The following is a 22,046-nucleotide window of genomic DNA, read 5'->3' on the forward strand; positions in this document are numbered from 1 at the left end:
ACTTAAAGGAAACAGTACTTGCTTTATAAGTGCTCTAAGGATGTTTCGTCTCTCACTGTTTGCAGTGTACCCATGGATGTACTATCACTGGATTATGGTCTGGCTTTATTGTTTGTCTAGTGATATATGTCAAACGAATGTCAGTGTTCATGCATTGTACAGAGGTTCCATAGTGTAGTAGTTATCACGTCTGCTTTACACGCAGAAGGTCCTGGGTTCAATCCCCAGTGGAACCAGACTTATGGTTTTAAGTAAGAACTATGTCCTGTTACCATCCTGGCAAGCGTCAGTTGAAAAGTAACAACAGGGAAACCCACCTATTTAACCTTTGTGGGGTCGTTGAATGGTGTTTTGTGTGAGAATGGTTGATGGTCGTTCAGACTTGGCCTTGGGCGTCTCCAAGAACCATAAGGAGTGTTGTTATAACAGCAAGGGGTGCTAGCGATGGAAGCCGTAGCAATCATCTTGACAAAGAACGCACAGAGGTTAAATAGCTGGCTTTCAATACCGTTTATTCAGAACTGAAGACTTGGTTAAAGGTGCTCCAAGATATTTTGTCTCCTAGCTGAAAGACTTCTTCAGTTCTTTCACTTTTGCATTGGTTTCACTTTTCAGAACCGGAGGTCCGTCCATTATTTCTACAGTATGGTTCAGATCACATTTATGCACCGATTATGTTACAGATAACCATATCACAGAGGTTCCGTAGTGTAGTAGTTATCACGTCTGCCTTACACGCAGAAGGTCCTGGGTTCAATCCCCAGTGGATCCAGACTTATGGTTTGAAGTAAGAACTATGTCCCATTACCACCTGGCAGGTGTCAATTGGAAAGTCATTAAAGGCGATTGAATGACAATCAAGTGAAATCCCCCAGTTATATCATTGAAGGTCCTCACTCAACCAGCTCATAGTCATCCAGGAAATAGTTAAACTTAAAGGAAACAGTACTTGCTTTATAAGTGCTCTAAGGATGTTTCGTCTCTCACTGTTTGCAGTGTACCCATGGATGTACTATCACTGGATTATGGACTGGCTTTATTGTTTGTCTAGTGATATATGTCAAACGAATGTCAGTGTTCGTGCATTTTACAGAGGTTCCATAGTGTAGTAGTTATCACGTCTGCTTTACACGCAGAAGGTCCTGGGTTCAATCCCCAGTGGAACCAGACTTATGGTTTTAAGTAAGAACTATGTCCTGTTACCACCTGGCAAGCATCAGGTGAAAAGTCATCAAAAGGGTTTGATTGACAATCATGGATGATATATCCATCCATCCATCCATCCATCTTCATCCGCTTATCCGGGGTCGGGTCGCGGGGGTAGCAGCTCCAGCAGGGGACCCCAAACTTCCCTTTCCCAGGCCACATTAACCAGCTCCGACTGGGGGATCCCGAGGCGTTCCCAGGCCAGGTTAGAGATATAATCCCTCCACCTAGTCCTGGGTCTCCCCCGAGGCCTCCTCCCAGCTGGACGTGCCTGGAACACCTCCCTAGGGAGGCGCCCAGGGGGCATCCTTACCAGATGCCCGAACCACCTCAACTGGCTCCTTTCGACGCAAAGGAGCAGCGGCTCTACTCCGAGCTCCTCACGGATAACTGAGCTTCTCACCCTCTCTCTAAGGGAGACGCCAGCTACCCTCCTGAGGAAACCCATTTCGGCCGCTTGTACCCTGGATCTTGTTCTTTCGGTCATGACTGGACATTGATGGATGATATATGTCAAACGAATGTGAGTGTTCGTGCATTTTACCGAGGTTCCATAGTGTAGTAGTTATCACGTCTGCTTTACACGCAGAAGGTCCTGGGTTCGATCCCCAGTGGAACCAGACTTATGGTTTGAAGTAAGAACTTTGTCCTGTTACCACCTGGCAGGTGTCAATTGAAAAGTCATTAAAGGCGATTGAATGACAATCAAATAAAACGCCCGCAATTATGTTTGCGAAGTTTCTCAGTCAACCAGCTCATAGTTATCCAGGGAATTAAACTTAAAGGAAACTGGACTTGCTATAAAGGTGCTCTAAAGACGTTTTGTCTCTAATCTGTCTCTACGTCTTTAGTTCTTTCACTTTTTCATTGGTTTCACTTTTCAGAACTGGAGCTCCATCCATCAAGTCAATGGTTCAGAACCACATTTATGTGCCAGTTGAACCAGAGCCATGTCTTATTATGGATCACGTCAACTGTGAAGTCCATTAACGCAGAAATTCTCAGTTAAAAAACTGCTTTCTATAACATTTGTTGTAAATTAAGTTTCAGTAATAACAACATAATGCATGTACAACATTCACAGGGGCATTTTGAGTATTTCTGTTTTGCAGGAGCCTAGTGAAGTAAAGAATCTTCCTCCACTACTGAAAAAGAAATACCCAATCGGAGACAAGAGTGCCAGTATAGTCTCCTTCTAACATATTTCTAACATTTCATATTTCATACCTCGCCATGAAGCGCCTTCAGACAGCACTCCAGGCGTAATGTAATTCAGTTTTTTTCCCTGCATACAGGTGCTGCCCTAAACTCTGAAGTCAAGCAGCAAAAGTCTCACATGCACAGTCTACACCACAGACTACATAAATCTTTTTTTTAAGATGTGCACTGATACGTATCTCTGGCCACTTGCCACTTTGAAGCTGTGTGTACACGTCAAATACCTGGGTACACGAAACATCACGCTACATCTCTGGTCTCAGGAAGAACTCAAGAATATGTACTGCGGTGTGGCGGATTTGAAAACAAAGCTGCTTTACTTATGTCCTGATAAGTGACATGTTGGAGGTGCCTGACAAGAACTGTGTCTGTGTGAGTGTGTGATCAGAGGCCTCAGGGGTAAACACAGCTCTGTGACAGTGCAGTGTGTCTGTTTGTGTGTGTTATCTCTGCACTAACGTCTGTTCTTCTGTGCAGACAGAAGAGATGCTGAAAGGACTGAAGATACTCCAACTGTGTACTTATCTGTGTGTGATTCAATCTGTCTTATTTTTTTTTTCACACAGCATGCAGTATTTAAATTACTTGTGGCAAAGGCAAGGCAATAAATATGTACATATTATATATATAATGTCTGCCTTTCACAGACATTTCAGGTATGCAAAGCTTTTTTAGAGAACATATAATGCAGAAAACGATGCTTGGTGTGATTTAGAATTTAAATATTTAAATGGTTACCTGTAAAAAAATGCAAACTCATCCCGCTACAGCTGTAGTACAGACATGGAAGTGCACCCGGCTTTGCCCCCTCAGTTGTATTTCTGCCCCCTTGTTTCAACATCATACATCCATAAAACATACAAACACAACAACACAATTACTATTAGGCTACTTGGTGTCTACATTACATGGGTGCTTTCAAATACTAACAACAATGTAATCCTATCTTCGGCGATATTTGACACAGAGAGCGACCCTTTAAAAACAGCTGTACGGGATCAACTGAGATAGATACTACCCTACCTAAAAAAAAAAAACTGCCATATTTCTTACAGTTGCATGACCAGAGACGTAACAAACCCCGGGTAAATATTGGAGATGTATTTCAAAGATGGAGACAGCTTAGAGCCCAGGACGGCAAGTTGGTTAATTTCCTCCTGAACAGGTAAGCATTAGCTTCAGGCTAATTCATCACGGCTACAAGGGACGGACATTTTATGTAATTTCAGCATTCGTGTTCTCACATTGAATTATATAGTACTTGAGTTAAGTTATTCGCAAAAAACAATTGAGACCCAGCCAGTAAAGTGATCCTGACTGGTCCTGGCTAACGCCGCCGTGCTAACACGCCATAACTGCTAACGTTACCACAGGACCAGCAACAGGTTCTCACTCCCATCTCGTAAAATATGGACGTTTGGTTAGGTGCCTTTTGTCGTTGTTATTGACGCTAAAAGTCTCCTTTAGCGTTTTAACTAAACACGCTTGGTCGGGACTATTGGCGTCCCTTTTGACGCAGCTATGTTAAGGAAAAGGTCGTGGGTGGGCTTACGGTTCCGTGACACGCGGGAAGAACGGGACGGTTAAAGAAGAAAGCGACTTTAGGAAACGTGACAAGCGGAACATGAACCCCGGTCTCCTGGGTGAAAGTCCTGTGTTTGACCCATCCACCCCTCTGGCCAACCTCCCTACGAGGTATTTCCCCCTTACATACTCCTCTCTAAACCCCGTGTAGCTGCTGCTCTCCCCGCTACGTTCTACAAACACGCTGAAGGACGCCTTTTTCGTCGCTTCAGACGCTGACAGCCACTGTCCAAACGTCCGTATTTTACCAGTTCGGAGTGAGAACGGGTTGGGACCAGACATCACCAACAACGGTGAGTAATTTTAAGCCAAGAAAGGGTGGCTGTAAATCGGGTAGAGAGGACCGTGAGTTTGCAGTGTGTTTAGCGATTGTTGCCGTAATTTTAAGCCGAGGCAGTGTGTCTGTCCAGTGGGTGGAGAGGACGGCGAGGTTGCGGGGTTTTTAGCGGTTCCTACCGTCATTTTAAGCCGAGAAAATGTGTGTGGGTACAGAGCTCCACGTGAGCACAGGATTTTATGACTGTCACTATAGCCAGCATCTAACGTTAGCTACTCCGCTGTGCTGTGGAGTAATGTCTGGCTATGTGAGACTAGCATTTGGCAACATTGTTGTGGATGCTGCGGTCTCAACCTGGGAACCTCCAAGAACTTTGAGTCTGGGGAGGAGGGGAGGGGACGCTGTCCAATATTTTTTATTTTGGACTGCAGTAACTATTTTAAACACTAGCTCAGTATTACATATTGCACCTTTAAGTACAAGTCACTAGTCAGAGAGGAACGAATGAATTAATTGATTTAAACACTTGAGTCATATATTTGGCTGTGTATGGCTCACGCACACTTTAAGTGAACAGTAACCAACTGACAGAATAACTTTATTCGCTGTGAAAAGAAACTAGAAACAATTAAACACCTGACTGGGCGTTGGACTGCTTAATTTGCTGCTAACTCAAAGGGCAGAGAGAGCAACAGAGAGGCAGCTCTCATTAATGTGATATCAGGAATTCAATCAGCTGAATGTGCACATAACCTGCCTGCAGAAAGTCACGTCCTCATCAGACGGACAACGTTTTTCCAGAAGTCTTATCTTTCAAGTCAAAATGTTATCTGACACTGCAAAGCTTCACAAGGGGAGAGTGTGACTCACAGAGAAACAGGTTGTTTTTCTGTTTCTCTCAGTGACCTGCTGATCAGAAACACTTTCACCTTCAGAGACCTGAAGGCTATTCCAACCTGGGCTTTAAGGGGGGACTTTGTTTGTCTGAGTGACTGATGAGAACAACAGTCTTTGAAAATGGTCCAACATTTAGTGAGAAACAAGCTGCAATATAGCATTAATAGGCAATTGCGCACCACCAATCTCTGTTGCATAGACCCACCAGACCATTTAAAAAAAAAAAACTGTAATTTTATAATTGTAAAACATACTTAATTCAAAGTGGACAGACATCATCAAACTGAATTTGACCACCTGGAATTTCTGACTGCATTTGTGCTAAAAATCGTTACTGTCCGAGTTTCCACATGCTCAGTGTCTGTGTGTGCGTGTGCATCTGTGTGTGTGTGTGTGTGTGTGTGTTTGTGTGTGCGCATCTGTATTTGCGTATCTGTTCGTGTGTGTGCACATCTGTATGTGCGTGTGTGCATCTGTGTGTGTCTTGGTGTGTGCGTGTCTATGTGTGTCTGTGTCTGTGTGAGCTTCACTGCTGCTGCCGTGTGTGTGTTTATCTGTCTGAAAACTCATGATTGTTGTGTTTGTTTGTTTACTTCAGTTCATCACTTGCATACTCGTCCACACAGTGCACCAATTTGTGTAACTATTTGTGAGACTTATGTACTTATCTATCTCAAATGTAACCAATAAATGCAGCACCAGAACCATTAATTATCTGCCGGTTCTGAAAACCAACATGAGAAATATTCCCCGAATGCGAGGTGAAAACTCATATGTAAATGTATCAACTGTGAAACCTGTGAAATTGTTTTAACATGCAACATGACATCATGACTTTGCGTAAACATACACGCCCACTTTCTAAAGCCAAGTGGCGTGTTATCTGTACGCACTTTGAGCTATCTGCGTGATGTCTACGCTGTATACAGCAGACGTAAACATACGCGCCACTTGGCGTGTTATCGCGAGAAGAAAGCTACGGTTGGGTTTAGGAAACGTGACACGCGGGACACGATCCCCAGTCTTCTGGGTGAAAGTCCTGTGTTTTGACCCATCCTCCCCCCCAGCCAACCTCCCTACGCGGATTTACTTTCATCCTACTCGCTACGGCGTAAATTCACACGCAATCGCAAGCTAATGTAAGTCAATGGAGGCCAAACGGCGTTGATAAACACGCTAAAAAGCGAGTATGCGTCTTGATAACACGGCAATAAAGGCATACGAATTGGCGTGTCATACATACGCCACTTCATGAGATCAGTCTGTAACGTGATAAATGTCAGGATTTCAGCAGGCTTGGACCCAACAATGCAGAGAGTTGAGACGAGGAGGCAGCGTAGGGTCTCGAAGGTTTATTATATTAAACTGGCTACAACAAAAACTGTCCTGAAGCAAGCAGGTAGAAAACGGGCAAAAGGAAAATCCCAAAACACTAGGAACAAAACTACTCAGGGAGAGACGCAGGGAATGACCCAGAAAAGACACATGTAATGACAACGATAGCAAAACAGACAAAGAAAGCACAGAGACTAATGCAACGTTTACACGTGGCCACTATTTTCATAAACGGGCATTTCAACCTCTTTTCAAAAATACCATCATGCACAGCAGTCAGTTTTCAGAAAAGTGTTCGTTTACACGTACCCGTGTACATATGCCATCAAGAGCACGCCAAACCTGTAGGTGGCAGTGTAACGAGAAGCTCAAGCCCACGTTAGCCAATCAGAATCCCGAAAATAGCAAAAACAGCAACGAATCACTTCCTCTTTCTCTCTCTCGGCTGCCTAAACCTGCGTTTGTCTCAGTTTACGTGCAAACGTGCAAACAAAGTTTTCCAAAATCTCCTCTCTGGCCGGAGGTTTTAGAAAGACTCGTTTTTAGAGGCCAATTCCCCGTTTGTGTGTAAACGAAGGGCACAAATGAAGGGAAATATCTCTGTTTTTCAAAATAACCATGTACGTGTAAACAAGGTATAAATAGAGCTGGGCAATATATCGATATTATATCGACATCGTGATATGAGACTAGATATCGTCTTAGATTTTGGATATCGTAATATGGCATAAGTGTCTTTTCCTGGTTTTAAAGGCTGCGTTACAGTAAAGTGATGTCATTTTCTGAACTCACCAGACTGTTGTAACTGTTCTATTATTTGCCTTTCCCCACTTAGTCATTATATCCACATTACTGATGATTATTTATCAGAAATCTCATTGTTTAAATATTTTGTGAAAGCACCAATAGTCAACATTACAATATCGTTGCGGTATCGATATCGAGGTATTTGGTCAACAATATCGTGATATTTGATTATCTCCATATCGCCTAGCCCTAGGTATAAATACACAAGGTAACGAGGGTAGTAACGAGGGACAGGTGACATGATGTACAGGTGAGACACATTAGGGTGGGGACAGACAATCACTAAGGCGGGAAAATACACAAGGCAGGAAGTAAAGCAAGATATGTCAAAGAAGAACACTACAAAATAAAACAGGAAACTAAGGCATCAAAAACATCCACAAGGATAGAACCGGGAAACCAAAACAGAACACACCACAACAAAAGAAACATGAACAAGGATTGAGGCTACATTTACATCGCTACATTTTAGGTTTTTAAGCTTTTGAGTTTTGAGCCAGAAGTGATCTCGGTGCACCAAGTGATTTTAGCTGCAGTAGAATAACTAATCTCTGTTTATACTAACACGCCCTCACCTCTTACCTCACTGGACGGACTCAAGTTTGTGATGTTGAGGGGACCATATCAGATTCGCAGGATATTACTTGTGGAGTGCCCCAAGGTTCAATCCTTGGCCCCCTTTTATTTTTAGTTTATATTAATGACATGCCAGCTGCAGTGAAATGTAAGATGCTTTTATATGCTGATGACTCTGCATTACTGGTTTCTGGGGATGATATCAGCGAGATTGAGAAGACTCTAGGTAAAGTGGCTTATAGACAACAGGCTTTCAATACATCTGGGAAAAACTGAGTCCATTTTATTTGGAACAAAAAGAAAGTTGTCTAGAACAAATGCACTTAAGGTTACATGTAATGGCACTGAAATAGTGTCTCAGAAAAGTGTTACATACCTGGGTTAAACATTAGAGCAGTCATTAACCTGTAAATCTATTGCTGACCAAATATTATCCAAATGTGCCGGTAAACTGAAATTCCTGTATCGCAGGACAAGGCATCTAGATTATTCTATCAAGAAATTACTGGTTGTATCATTGATTCAATGTCATTTTGATTATGCATGTTCTGCTTGGTACTGTGGATTATCAGTTAAACTTAAAAACAGACTGCAAGTGATGCAAAATAATGTTATCCGCTACCTGTTAAATGCACCCCCCCGGACTCATATTGGTAGAGATGCTTTTAAAAGGGTAGGGTTGCTGCTGATGTTAGAGTGGAGCAGTTAAGGTTGAATCATATGTATAATATCATAAATGGCTCTGCTCCCAAATATCTACATTCCCATATAAAAATGGTTCATACACGGCATAATCACAATACTAGGGCCAGTGTCCGTTCTTGTAAAGTGCCCAGAGTCAACAATGCAGCTAGAAGTTCTTTTTTTTATACAGGTATAACATTGTGGAATAATCTGCCGCAAGAGGGGGAAAACGTACCAAAAGATATTACTTTTCAAACCAAACCGTAGCAGTGTTAGCCTGAGCTATACAGCAAAAACAGGAAAGAGTGAACAAACATAATATAAAAAAATATAATATCGAAAACAGAATTAGCTGTTTACATGACCCGTTTTAAAACCCGAATATTGTCATATTCGGAATAGTAGTGGAATATTAATGTGCATGTAAACGTATTCATTGAGTCACACATAGAAACACAATGTAGTCCCTTTGTTGAAAGCTTTTTATCCAGCGTTTATTTTCAGACTGGAGGCTTCCTGGTGTGCATTTATCCACACAACCCTGTACAATAACAAGACATGACGAAGTCAGGGAGGAGCTGGCTATATTAAATCTATTAGGCAGAAGTCACATGATCACTTTCCACCTCCCGGTCGATTAAAAACATGGTTCACATCTTCATTATTTCCCTCTCATGTCTCTCCTTCTGTGCTGTTCCTTCCACTCACAGTCACAGCTCTTAAGACTTTCCTCTTTCTTTTACCACATTCTTCCCAATTCCCTTTTCAGCGTTTATTTCGGTCGCCCCGCGGCAAGGATAAGGATAAAAGGATTAACTTTATCGTCTACCAGTTTAGAGCTCTTAAACTCAGCCTGACAGCCCCCCTGGAAATTGACAAGATGGATGCCAGAGAGGCTCCTTTCAATACCAGTTAAATTCATTTCCCCTGTTTATTACACAGAGGGATGTTGATGTTTGAAGTCTGAAGAGTTTGAAGCCTGAAAGACGGAAGAAAAGCAGAACCGAGCAAGTAGGATGTAGTTAAAAAAACGGTAATTGAGCTCCACTAGGGCTGCAACTAACGATTGTTTTCATTGTGGATTATTTTCTGGATTAATGGATTAGTTGTTTAGTCTATAAAATGTCAGAAAACAGTAAAAATGTCGACATACTGATGATTGGACAAGACATTCAGAATAAGCGTCTCAATGGGGGTTTGTTACCACAGTTTGCGGTTGTGTTTACGGTCAGCTCTGTGCGTTGGACACAAACTAGTCTTGGCTACGCCACAGACACATACTTGGATAGAAGAAAAAAAATGCTCTGGGTTGTTTCATTTCTTTCAACAAATCACAGTCGTCTTGGCGGAACATTTGCACCCTGCAAAAGAAAACGCCACATCCAATATTAAATGAAGTTAACTGCTGACACAATACAGTAACGTGAGCTATTTAAATGAGCTGATACATGGTTAAACCTCATTGGCGCTTACCAGTGTATCTCTGTGTGTACTTCATCCACAGCAATCCCACCAATCAGTCCCAAAACAAACAACACAGGACTTTCCCCCAGGAGACCGGGGTTCATGTCCGTTCTTGTCCCACGTGTCACTGAAACGTATATTTAGTAAACCCACCCACCATCTTTTCCTAAACCTAACTGTCCTGTTTTTGTGCCGCATGTCAGCTAAACGTACGTCCCGACCCAGAGCGTCAAAAAGTGAGGCCAAGAGTCCCGACCAATCATGTCTAAATGTGACGCCAAAGGAGACTTTTTGCGTCAATAACAAACGACAACGCCACCTGACCAATCGTCGCTTTTCGACGCGATGGAAGTGAGAATGTGTTGTGATGTTAGTCTGTTTAACGTTAACCTCACTAGCTCACTGCAGACGATAGGGCATGCTTTGAAAATAAATCTTTCTACATAACCAGTGGTAAGCATGTCCCAGTTAAGAGAGTAAATACCGTAAACATATTCTTTGTAAATCTTTACAATCATTCCCTGAAGGAACAAAGCAGGCCTGCATTGTTGTACGACCCAAATGATCTAACGTTTAGCTTGCTAGCTCAAAGTTTGTTTTTGTTCTTTCCCGAAGCAAAGCGACTTTGAGAACGGCAACACACAGAGAGCGGAAGGAGACGGACAAAGCCTGAAATCTGGGGCGTGTCAGGCTTTATCCAGTCCATGTACTTCCGCTGCACCAGACTATATATACTATACTATACAAACCAACCAGCCAACAGTTTGCAGGGCTGCGGTAGAAATGTATGGCTGAAAAGAAAACAAGGAGAAACACAGCTACGTTTGAAGGAAAACGCTGACTTATTGGGACTTTGTCTTATTCCCCGTATCCCCTAGAGCTTAGCCTAGCATACATCCTGGAGGTAACCGGTTCCAACTAGCCTACTGCTCCCAATAAGTGACAAAATAACGCCAACATGTTCCTGTTTACATGTTGTGATTTGTATAGTCACAGAGTGTACAAATAACAGGGTCACATGAGACTCAGCCATCTTCTAACCGTATATAAACTGGGAACTATATTCTCAGAAAGGCGAAGCACTGCTACTCTCTGCTCCTCACCACGGGGCTTCTCAGGGGCTGCAAGCATATCACTCCGCCCAAGTAGCAGAAGTAGCAGTGCTTCGCCTTTCTGAGAATATAGTTCCCAGTTTATATACGGTTAGAAGATGGCTGTGTCTCATGTGACCTTGTTATTTGTACATGCTGTGACTATACAAATCACAACATGTAAATAGGAACATGTTGGCGTTATTTTGTCCGTTTTCGGAGGATCTGTGCTAGGCTAAGCTACGGGTGGGGCCGTCAGACAGAGTTACAACACGCACGGAGATGAGAAGGGTATGTATGGACTTATCTAACTCTGTGGGTTACGGTGAACAAGCTAAAGTCCCAATAAGTCGGCGTGTTCGTTTAAACATGATCAAAGACATTTTCAAGAAGGTGGTTAAAGAATAAAAGACAGAGGCTGTGTTCACACGGTCCAACAAGTCCGCCACCGCTGGAACAATGAAAAATGCTTGATGCTTGATTTTGTAAAGTGCATGTAAACAGGAATATTAGTGGTATTTATAATAAAAGAAATAAACCTGATTCAGTTCAGTTCAGTTGAACATAAGAAAATTAGAGACACGTGTAACTGGTGTAAAATAACATGACACTGTGGGTTGGTTTTTCCCCCCTGTCCTCCCCAATCTTTTGAATTGAATCACCAGCCGCCACTGATGTACAGTAAATCCATTTAAAAACACTCCATCATGGCAAAACTAAAATAAAGCTGTATGTGTGAGTGAGTGAGCGAGCAGGTGTGACAGCCGTTCATTCATCCTGCTGCTACGGTCGACTCTCACCTGAGCAGCAGCAGCAGCAGAGAGGCTAAATAAATCACTGCAGTGTCTCCAGGCATTCAGGAGCTAAAAACAGGACAGCGGAGACAGAGAGAGGCCGGCCTGCTCGTCCCTGTGGAACGTCCAGAAATATTGCAAATATGGCAAACTGAGAAAAGACGTACAAAGTGTGTTTTTTTTTTCACCAACTAATGACTCAGACTTTGATCTCTAGCGCAACAAGTTATCTGACTGTTCTGTTGTTTGTTTCTTAAGCTACGTCCCATCTTTGTTCTGACATGTTCTATCTATATTTAATAAGAGTGACAGTACAAAGACAAACAGATTGCTGTGGACGAAGTACACACGGAGATACACTGGTAAGAGCTAATGAGGTGTAACAATGTATCAGCTCATTTAAATAGCTCACATTACTGTATTGTGTCAACAGTTAACTTCATTTAATATTGGATGAGGAGTTTTCTTTTGCGGGGTGCAAATGTTCCACCAAAACCAGTTCCTTCCTGAGACTATTTTGCAGAGGCGCTGTCGGTGCACCCGGTGCTTAGCGCGCCACCAAAGATGATTGTGATTGGTTCAAAGAAATGTAAACATTTTTTTCTCCTACCCTAGAATGCATCTGAGGTGTAGCCAGACCTGAACGCAAGACTACGGTCAAACAGTCGGTTGATGTTGTTTCTCATTAAAGTTTCCCTTATTGAATTAACAGCACATGCTGGGAGCCACGCGGATTGAATCTCGTGCCCATGAAGCAGTATTGTTAGCGGATGACCAACGGCGTGGTGTGTTGGGAAGGGTGGGGGGTGCTGATGTTAGGGGGTTGTCATTAATATCTCCCCGAGCCCAGGGCCCCCTCGGACCCGGAGCGGAGCTCCAACACATCTTTATCTTTCTCAACTGAGCCGCAGCTTGCCGGATTGGGTGAGAATCCATCATGGCTATTATTACCTGAGGCTCTGCACCGCATCCATCACACACACACACACACACACACACACACACACACACACACACACACACACCAGGGTTATTATAGTTTACTAAAATAAGCAGTGGAAAATGAATTATTTTTAGCAAACAAACTTAAACTTTCAAGAAAAACTAAACTAAACTGCAACGATATTGCCAGGTTAAAAAGAAACTAATAAAAACAACAACAAAAAATGAATGTAAATGTAAAGTTTTAGTTTCTTAGCTATAATATTTTGAATTTTTGAAACTGAACTTGACAGCAGTGCTGTAATCGCTTCACATCAGGCACTAAAGTAGCACAAAGATTAAACATTAAACATCATGGCTATTCTCCACTAGCCTGACAAGCCAGACCCACATCCAGATGTTGGGTAATAATAGGATAGCGCTACAACCAACCAGAGCAATGCTAGTTGATAGATTACACTTTAAACTCTGAACACATCTTCCTTTTTTAAGAATGACTTCAGTGCCGTTCTTTGTTCTTTTCTCAAAGAAAAGCTGAACTCCAAGTCTTCCAGAGTCGCGGCCAAAGCCGATTCCAAAGACCGCTGTTCCCAGCAGCAGCAGCAGCCATAAGCCCCGCCCACCTACTCTATACACGATGTGATTGGCCTGACCAGAGTTTGGTTTTTCCAGCTCGCAAGCCAACAGAGAGTTGCTAGACGACCCTGGCTGCAAAATTAATATTTTATTAAATTGCAGGTTTTTTTGTAACTCGGTGGCTGCGGTTGCAAGTCCTGCTAGTAGGGATCAATGTTAATGATTAACCGTTTAACCGTTAACCAACAATAGGATTTTTGACCAATTAGCCTAATATTATCAGAAACCAATATTAATAAAAAAAATATATAAAGTTTAAAAAAAAGGCTTTTGTATGATTAAAAATGTAAATAGGCTATACAATCTATTTCCTAACTTCTAATTCACTTGTTATTCCTAACTTTGAACCAGCAAGTTGCGTTTTAAGCTCCTCCCTTTTTCTGCTTGTGAGAGCTAACGTTACGTGACACAGGACGCTGTATTGATGAGGACCGCGAGTTAAATCGGCCATCCGAGAGTACAGCAGGCAGACACACAGCTGACAACGTGCAGGTGGAGGCGGTGGAGACAGGCTCGGACATACACGCCGCGGGCCGCTGTGGACTTGTCAGTCCTGCAAGCGGTTTCAGGAAAGTGGCTGCATGTGTCTGACAATGCACAAAAACATCAACACCGGTACAAGCCTACAGCTGTCCGTGGACACGGAGTGCGGAAAGTGTGTCAGAGCCTCTGGGATGGGTGAACTGAGACTCCGTTTCCTGCTTGTTGGTCAACGGTTAATGATCGGTTAACATTTAATTTCACTGTGCTTTCTTTTGGAAGGCTGGCTGCCAAAAATCGCTACTTACTAGCTAATTATTTAGCCTGAGGTAAACGCTGTCTATCAGTAAACAGAAGTGACATGGTGGCTGGCGTCTTGTGTGTGCACCAGCGTTTGTGTGTGTGTGTGTGTGTGTGTGTGTGTGCATGTGTCGGCCCGCCCCCCGCGAAACGGACAATTAACCCGCATTTGGCGACTGGCGAGTTTTAATTTCGGACCCTGCACGTAACCATGTATTCTGTTTGTATATGTAGCTACATTGTTCTGAGACATTATACCTGGCTCTGACAAACTAAAAGTATACGGACGCACGTACACACGCAGGCAGGCAGGCACCTACACACACACACACACACACACACACACACACAAACACACACACAAACACACCAACAATACCAACAGGGGACCCTGATTCTACACCAACCATGTGGGGACCTCTGTTTCTGGTCATTTGAAAATAAATAACAGGCTTTTCTTTTTGATGCTGCCTTATTCTATTTTAGCTGTTTTTATATTATCTTTAATGAATGTTTTCTTTCTTGAAAGGCAGCCGGTGTGTCCATCAAACACACACACACACACACACACACACACACACACACACACACACACACACACACACACACACACACACCCCCCTCAGGTGTCAATGTTTTTCCACTGAACTCTGGGTGACTCATGTTAGCTGTGTTAGCCTCCATCATAATGAGTTCACCTCTCCGTCAACCCGAGGGGAAGTGTGTCATTTACACCTCTGGCCCTAGCTCTGTACTTTACACAGACATAAAAATGTTACTGATCTCTTCATCCAACTCTCAGCCAGAAAGAAAATAGGCATATTTAATACAATGTTGGATTTTGTTTCTTCTTTAAGTATTATAAATGAATATTTAAATAACGAAAGTTGCTGTGGTATTTAGATTGGTTTACCTGCCACTTCACATTCACATTCCTCCGAGCTGAAGTTGTGTAACAGTCACATACAACATAAGTCTGTGTACGTAACTTAAGGCGACTTATTGGTTGGTGTGCATTTCTACTCTCTGCTCGGGGCTTCTCAGGTGCTGCAATCATATCACTCCGCCCAAGTAGCAGAAGCAGCAGTGCTTCGCCTTTCTGAGAATATAGTTCCCAGTTTGTATACGGTTAGAAGATGGCTGAGTCTCATGTGACCTTGTTATTTGTACACGCTGTGACTATACAAATCACAACATGTAAATAGGAACATGTTGGCGTTGTTTTGTCACTTATTGGGAGCAGTAGGCTAGATGGAGCCGGTTACCTCCAGGATCCGTGCTAAGCTAAGCTACCGGTGGAGCTGTCTGACAGAGTTACGACACGCATGGAGATGAGAAGGGTATGTATGGACTTATCTAACTCTGTCCCAATCAGTCGGCGTGTTCCTTTAAACACACATGCTCCTGCAGCTGTGGCCAGTGATGTGGATGGGCAGGCAGCAGGAGATCCCAAACTGAGTCTGATTAACTCCTCATCCTCAGCTCAGGATGAAGCTTGGCCTGCAAGAGACTCAGCCTGCTAATGAACACACAGACACACACACACACACACACACACACACACACACACACAAACACTGTTTGTTCTGCCACCGCAGGAGGTAGATGATGGAGACAGCGGGGCCTCGACAAACACGAGGAGAGGCTGGTGTTGGTCGAGGATTCCGGGTGTTCAACACAAAGACTGAGATGGAAAAACAGAAAATCTAGAAACAAACTGTGGCACTAAAAACACTTGAGATGAGAGAGATTACAGCTAAACAAGTACGCCTGGTTGTTTCTCTGAAGTGGAAGATAATTGACTGACTGCTGATTAGAATGAGTCCCTTTACATGCACACTAATATTCCACTATTACTACGAATATGTTCAATTCAATATTATGAATTAGGCCTTTTCCCAAATGTAGCATTTTCAGATTAAGACATGTGGGATATGATGGTATTATTCAGGTTTTAGAAGCATTCTTTGGACATGTATACAGCGCATTAATCTAGGTCTCAATTAGGGTTCTTACTGCAGTTTGTGACAGTTTACGGCCTCTTGCCTGTTTACGGCTTAGGGTCAGCTCTTTGCATTGCTATGATTACTGTACAAAAACATTTTGGGGAATGGCGGGTGCTACTGGTCCACATTTTTCTAAGAAGACTAAGAGTTTAAAGCCATACTGAAAATCCTGAAACCACACACACACACACACACACACACACGCACACACAGACACAATCCAAAATGTATAATCACTGGAGTTTCTGCGGCTCGTCTGCGTGACACAAACACTCTTTGTTAGAGCAAAGGCAAATTGCTTTAATAAGGCTTTTTTTTCCAAGGATAACTTGTTCTTGTGGAGTGTTTTAGTTTAAATATGAGGCTTCCTCTGTGTCATCATCGTATCCTGCTGTGAAACTGGAAACAGATCTGAATTTAAACTGCCGAGCGTGTCAGTGACTCTGTGAGGTAATACTGCTTTTCATATTTAACTTTTTTCAACATTGGAAGTTGAATACAATTTATGTACATGCAGCCACTTTGCTGGAACCACTTGTACGCCCCAGAGGGTTTTTCCTGCATAGAGAAAGTTTTGGCTCCCCCCCCCCCAAAGAAGTTTCAGCCAGCGACCAAGGAAAATAACGAGCGCCAAAGCGTCTGATTTTCAGCAGCCAGACATGCGGCTGGCGCTGACAAGTTAGCTAAGCTATAGCATATAGCATATTAATTAAACAAATTAGACTTTGAGGTGTAGTCAAATCTGGGCCCAGGTCCCGGATGCGAAAGCCCCCGTACTGCATTATATCCCATTATATTTTGAATTGTTACCTGCCAACATAATTTTTTGTTTTCCTTGACATAAATAAAGACATTTTCACAATAAATTGATGCATAAAATGTATCGGTATACGCTCAAAATCCCCCTCCAGTCCCCCCACTTCATGTGTGTGGCCCATTCTGAGCCAGAAAAAACCCTGGCCCCCCTGGCGTTTCGGAGAATACTGCAACGATCAATGCATTGAGAATAAACGTGGGCATATTCGAAGGCCCACGCCACGGTGTCTTGCACAAGCACATACAAAGCTTTAGTTATTGTTTCATTTAAGTGCTGGAGTTGAAGGATAATATCACTTCTTCTGAAGAGTCCCTGGTGGCGCCCTGTACTGAATCACAGATGTGAAGCCTGAATGTCCTGACGGTGTTTGTTGAATACTTTACAAACAGCTCTGAGGGGTTCATGTTACATCAAGGTTTCATCAGCCACATATCACAGACCAACAGCACAAAGCCTGAACACGGCGTACGGTTCGTCTGCCTCTGCAGCTGCAGCGCCCAACTGTCAACGAAAAATCAAAGGGCCAACACATTTCTGTTTAACTGCAGCCAGAATAAACCAAACAACAAAATAAAGGAATATATAAACCCCAGTCAGACAAATCAAACAGCTTAATCCCATTAGAGGAATCAGAATCTGTTTGTGTTCGAGCCAAGAAGACAAGATGCCAGGCGAGAAATCCAAATTCCGCAAAGGAGAAAGTGAGTGAGGAAACTAAAATGTTACAACTACTGCTTTCAGTTATGTTTCCATTAAATAATTGCTCAAACTTCACATTAATATTTTTTTATTTCTGGAAAATAACATTTGAATCAGTGCCAGTTTCTATTAACTTGCTTCACATGAACATAGACCCTGGTACGTAAATATTCGTCCGAGTTACTTTTACGTTAAAAAAAGTCTCGATGACACTCACACTGCAACAACACAAGACTGGACCTCACATTAACCTCACCCTAAACTCTACTGTTGAGACTGCCATGTCTTATTTAAAAATTAAAGTAAATGGAAAGTGTTTTTAAACTTTACGGAACAAACGGACCTACATCTTGTTCTGCGTGAGTAACCGTAAGTTAAGTAACGCAACAGATGATTTGTATGTTTTAAATGTATGTATGTTTTAGTAGCTGATGGAAACAGCTGAATGTCATGTTCAGGTTAGTCTTGCATTGCCAGACCTTCCTCCACAGCGCTGCAAAGGAAGGTCTGGCTAGTCCACACAGCATTCTGGGATGGGAGGAAAACGTGCTCTGGTTTATTGGCATTTCTTTAAACCAATCACAATCATCTTGGGCGGTGCTAAGCGCCGGACGGAGCCACGGTGCCTCTGCAAAGTAGTCTCGGGAAGGAACTTGTTTTGGTGAAACGTGGACGTTCAAAAGTAGTTTTAGTCAAGCAACAGAAACCTCAGATTGGACAGTTAGTCTAGCTAGCTGTCTGGATTTACCCTGCAGAGATCTGAGGAGCAGTTAACCATAGTCCTCACAAATCCACCGGAGGTTAGAACGCCAACACAGAGACAGAGGAAGGGGACGGACATCCGGCCGGAAAAAAAAGTGACAACCGTTAAGTTCCCTGGTTTAGACATGAGGACGAAAAACACTCCTGTGGGTCGTATTTCCTGCCACCGCTAAGGGCGCTACTTTAGGAAACGCTCCTGTGGAAAAGTCACAACGACAATCCTGCACGTCACATTAATTTCACACTAAACTCTACTGTTGAGACTGTCCTCCTTTGTTCAAGCAGCGATTACGACCTATATTGACGTCTATAGCGGCGGCAGCAGTAAGAGTTGGAGACAGAACCGGTGATCTCTCAAAATCCTTTATGCAATGAAGCGTATTTCTCTGTTCTGAGAGCAGGGTTGTTTGTAGCCAAATGAGACCAACCCAGAGACAGTCTATGTCTCTTTCAACCCTTTATTCTCAGACTCTTTTATACACACAGCAGGAGCTTCAAGTCTAAACTTTGGAGGACTTGCAGAGGTGGATCCAGCACATGACTCACACAGTAATGAAAATAATGTTAGTAAGAATTAGAGACGCTTTAACACAATGCAAAAGCCGCAACACGTATACCAAAGCCTTTGTATTAGTGTTGTGGCTCTTGTATTTGTGTTGTGGCTTTTCTATTAGTGTTGTGGCTTTTCTATTAGTGTTGTGGCTTTTCTATTAGTGTTGTGGCTCTTGTATTTGTGTTGTGGCTTTTCTATTAGTGTTGTGGCTCTTGTATTTGTGTTGTGGCTTTTCTATTAGTGTTGTGGCTTTTCTATTAGTGTTGTGGCTCTTGTATGTGTTGTGGCTTTTCTATTAGTGTTGTGGCTCTTGTATGTGTTGTAGCGTTTGTATTTGTGTTGTAGCTTTTATATTTGTGTTGTGGCTTTTGCATTTGTGTTGAACTGTCCCGGCCAGCATAGGATCCAGTACAGAAATCACACAGTAATGAAAATAATGTTTGTAAGAATTTCTCCAGAGGAGCGGTCATATAACCCTCCAGGCTGTTATTCAACATGCACTCCAAATTCAGAGTGAAATATGAAGGGAGGGGGTGCGTGCATGTGTGTGTGTGTGTGTGTGTGTGTGTGTGTGTGTTTTATAGTGCAATAGAAATCAGAGAAACCTTGTTAGAAAGCTCCATAGTTATAAAGAAGGACGCAGGAAGCTTTCTAGCAACAGAACAAGGAAGAAAGAAGCTATTTATTTCATGAGGAAGAAAGGAAAGTTTTTCTTATTCAGAAGCAACAGAGAGTGCACGGAAAAAAGATTTCTAGTTATGGAGCTAGGAAGAAAGAAGCATCTTATTTAGGGAGAAAAAGACGATGGATGCTCTCTAATTAGGAATCAAGGAAGAGTGAAGTATCTTGGTAAAGAAACAAAGAAGGAGGAAGCGTCCAGGTTAGGAACAAGAATCCCCCCCCCCCCCAATATTTAGAAGAGGCAGATTCGTCCCCCTCAAAAAAAGCCACTCCCTAAAAGAGGTAACCGTTCAGGGGGCTAAGAACATGCATATATCCATCTTATCTAACGTAAATATGTTGCCTGACTGTTTCAGCAGCCACTATAGTGGACCCTACTAGAGCCTGACTGATAAAGGATTTTTAAGGCTGATATCAATACAAATATTTGGTGATTTAAAAATCCGATTTTCTGATACTTTGGCCGATATATCTTTAAAAAATAATATCCAGAAACGTGTAACCAAACAAACAGACATTAGTTATTTGTAATTATGTATGAGTCCTCACTAAAATAATATAAAGTAAACTTGTTTGATTTCTTGTCACAACAGAATAAAATGTATAAAAATACAAACTTAAGATATGAAACTTAAAGTCCTTTGAACAAAAACACAATAACAAAACCAAAAAAAACCACAATTAGTGTTGCCAACAGGGAGGTTGCAGAGCGCCCTCTGGTGGACAGACTGCAACGCCAACACTCACAACATGGTTGAAGGGTGTTTCTTCCGTTTCTATTTTATTTTTTAAAATATTCATTTATCAGAATAATGTCATTATAAATTATTCTGATAAATTAATATAAAAAAACCTATATATATATATATATATATTTATTTTTTTATTTTTATTTTTTTCATTTATTGATCATTATAAATGCCGATGCTGATAGTTTGGAAAATGCTTAATATCGGCCGATAATATCGGCCCGCTGATATATCGGTCAGGCTCTAGACCCTACCATCCTAACCTTGTAGGGCACATCTCACTTCTCTTTCTCTGTGAAATGAAGCTGACAAGTGAGTCGGAAATGTCCAGATTTCTAAACGATCTGACGGAAAACAGTAACTGTGAAATATAAAGTCTACTTGTGCTGCGTTGAGGGGTTAAAGAACACAACCGGGGGTTGTAGAAAATAAAAAAATAAAGATGTGATTTGTGCAGAAAAGGCACAAATTGTTGCATAAAAAAATCACCAGAATGCAGGATGTTAAGTGTTTGACTCTCAAACCCACATACCCCCCGGTTATAATGCGTCCCACCCAATGTTGAAACAAAACCTACGCCCTTAGATGGAACCGTAACTCTAACGAAGGAGGAAGATTCCTTATTTTAAGGGGGAAAGAAAGACATAGCTTCTTAGGAAGTTCACAATAGAGAAGGAAGACTCCTTGTTAGGGATCAAAGAAGCATCCAATTTACAGGACAAGAAAGAAGAAAGCTTCCAGTTTGAAGAACAAGAGAAGAGGATGATTTCCTTGTTTCCAATGCAAGGATGGAGAAAGTTTCTTAATTTGGGGAAAAGGAAGAAGAAATGCAGAAGGAAGCTTCGTATATGAGGCAAGGAAGGAGGATGCTACTTAATTACGACACAAGAAAAAAGGAAGTCTTCTAGTCGATATCAAAGAGGAAAGAAACACCATTGCAGTGTTTTCCCTCGGTTTTGTGGAAGCCTTACTTGTGCGTAAGGGGCGGGGGGTTTAGGCGCCATACCTCAAGAAAATGTTATGTTTTTCAATTTAAAAAATAATGCAATTTCCCCCATTTTGTGTCTCTTTGTGGGTTTTTAACATCTCTTTGTTGACATGTTTTGTCTCTTTTTGGCCATTGGTGTTTCCTTTGGGGTTGATTTGGGTCTCGGTAGTCACTTGGTGTGTTTTTGCAGTCAGTTTGTGTCCCTTTGGTAGTTTTGCGTCTCTTTTGTCATCATTTTGGCCATGACATTCAAAAAGCTCAAAGACAAAACTTGCTAAATGAGGCCAACTACAATCATTAGATCTGAGAAAAGTCTTTTAGTTACATACATTTGGCTTAGGTGCTGCACATAAACCCCTAGCCTGGCTCCACCCTCCTACGTACGTAATTTTCATTTTCCTTCAGTACTCCGTCTGGGTTTGCGGCATAGTCTTGGGTTTTCTCCGGTCAAATATTTGGCGGTCCAATCAACGAACAGAGGGAGGACGTGTGCTAGAAAG

The 22,046-nt window shown here is 42.3% G+C and overlaps 4 non-coding genes across 4 annotated transcripts; all 4 read left to right on the forward strand.

Annotated features, from left to right (window-relative positions):
* The first annotated feature begins 163 nt into the window (after positions 1-163).
* On the forward strand, positions 164-236 carry trnav-uac (transfer RNA valine (anticodon UAC)). The gene has a single exon. It is a non-coding gene; the product is annotated as a tRNA-Val (tRNA).
* Positions 237-699: 463 nt separating this feature from the next.
* Positions 700-772, forward strand: trnav-uac (transfer RNA valine (anticodon UAC)). Its single transcript has one exon. It is a non-coding gene; the product is annotated as a tRNA-Val (tRNA).
* Positions 773-1,094: 322 nt separating this feature from the next.
* trnav-uac (transfer RNA valine (anticodon UAC)) lies at positions 1,095-1,167 on the forward strand. The gene has a single exon. It is a non-coding gene; the product is annotated as a tRNA-Val (tRNA).
* Positions 1,168-1,753: 586 nt separating this feature from the next.
* Positions 1,754-1,826, forward strand: trnav-uac (transfer RNA valine (anticodon UAC)). Its single transcript has one exon. It is a non-coding gene; the product is annotated as a tRNA-Val (tRNA).
* Positions 1,827-22,046: the final 20,220 nt, after the last annotated feature.

Source organism: Sander vitreus, chromosome 1 (genome assembly GCF_031162955.1).
Source record: "Sander vitreus isolate 19-12246 chromosome 1, sanVit1, whole genome shotgun sequence".
NCBI classification, from domain to species: domain Eukaryota; kingdom Metazoa; phylum Chordata; class Actinopteri; order Perciformes; family Percidae; genus Sander; species Sander vitreus.